Here is a 1154-nt window from a genome sequence, read left to right as displayed (position 1 = left end):
GAGGGGGGGACGTTGGTTAATGTTGCTTCGCTTGACTGAATTCTAACTTTGTAGCAGACGCACATTGGCTGCTTTAGTAAAGCCGGGAGGGGACTTTCTGTTTTTGATAGGTTAGCTGAACCTGAACCCACGTTCTGCTAATTTTAATGACTTCCTGAAGTAATTTTTTTGCCCTGCACTTCGGAGTAAGTTTTCGTGGAGTGTAAATAGGCTGACTCATTAATAGATTATGAAGACACGGGCTACGAGTTTGTTTTGTGCCTGTTTTTTATGTTTCTTTGGTTTAAAAACGGAAAGAATCCGAATAAAAGCCGAAGGAATCCGATTTAAAAAAACAACAACAGGAAACCCGAACAAAAGCAGAAAGAACCCAAATAAAAACGAGGAAACCCATCAAAAACCTCTAAGGAACCCGATTAAAAACCCGAAAGAGCCCGAATGAGTGAATTCACCGGTGTCATTTCAAACATGCTCAAAGCCCTACATGGGCTCAGGACTCTCCGGAATTATTTTTTTTTTTAACCGATGGAACCCGAATAAAACCCGAGGAAACCCGAATAAGAACCGAGGGAACCCGAATACGAACCGAAGGGACCCGAATGAGTGAATTCACCGATGTCATCTCAAACATGTTCAAAGCCGTGCGTGGGCTCAGGGCTCTCCCGAATAAAGAACATCCGCTGGAACGCGAATAAAAACCGAGGGATCCCGATTAAAAATTGAAAGAGCCCGGTGGGTGGTTGTCGGGTGCTCTGGTGTTGTTTGCTCCTTCTTTCTTATCAAACACCTATCGTACTTATCTCCCCTCCTTCTTTTTTGTATTTGTTACTCTCTTGTAACACCTCTAATCTTCGACACTTATATGACCTTATTGTGTTGCAAGTGCCGTAAATACTTACAGAGACTAAAACGAAAGAGCCCGAAAGAGTGCATTTACCGGTGTCATCTCAAACATGTTCAAAGTCAAAGCCATGCATAGCTAGGCGCAGGGCTCTCCCGTCAGACTGATATTTAAGTTTTAATCTGTCCGCGAGGCCGCAGGGGGTCCGGGTTAGGGGTCGTCCCGTTTGTGCGGGGACATCTCGGGGCCATGTCTCGGCTCTCATAAATGCCTGACACTTTGTTACTGCTCGTAAACTTGCCCTTCTCTCTCT

Source organism: Aplysia californica, unplaced genomic scaffold, assembly GCF_000002075.1.
Source record: "Aplysia californica isolate F4 #8 unplaced genomic scaffold, AplCal3.0 scaffold00145, whole genome shotgun sequence".
Taxonomy (NCBI): domain Eukaryota; kingdom Metazoa; phylum Mollusca; class Gastropoda; order Aplysiida; family Aplysiidae; genus Aplysia; species Aplysia californica.
This window is presented reverse-complemented; position numbering follows the sequence as displayed.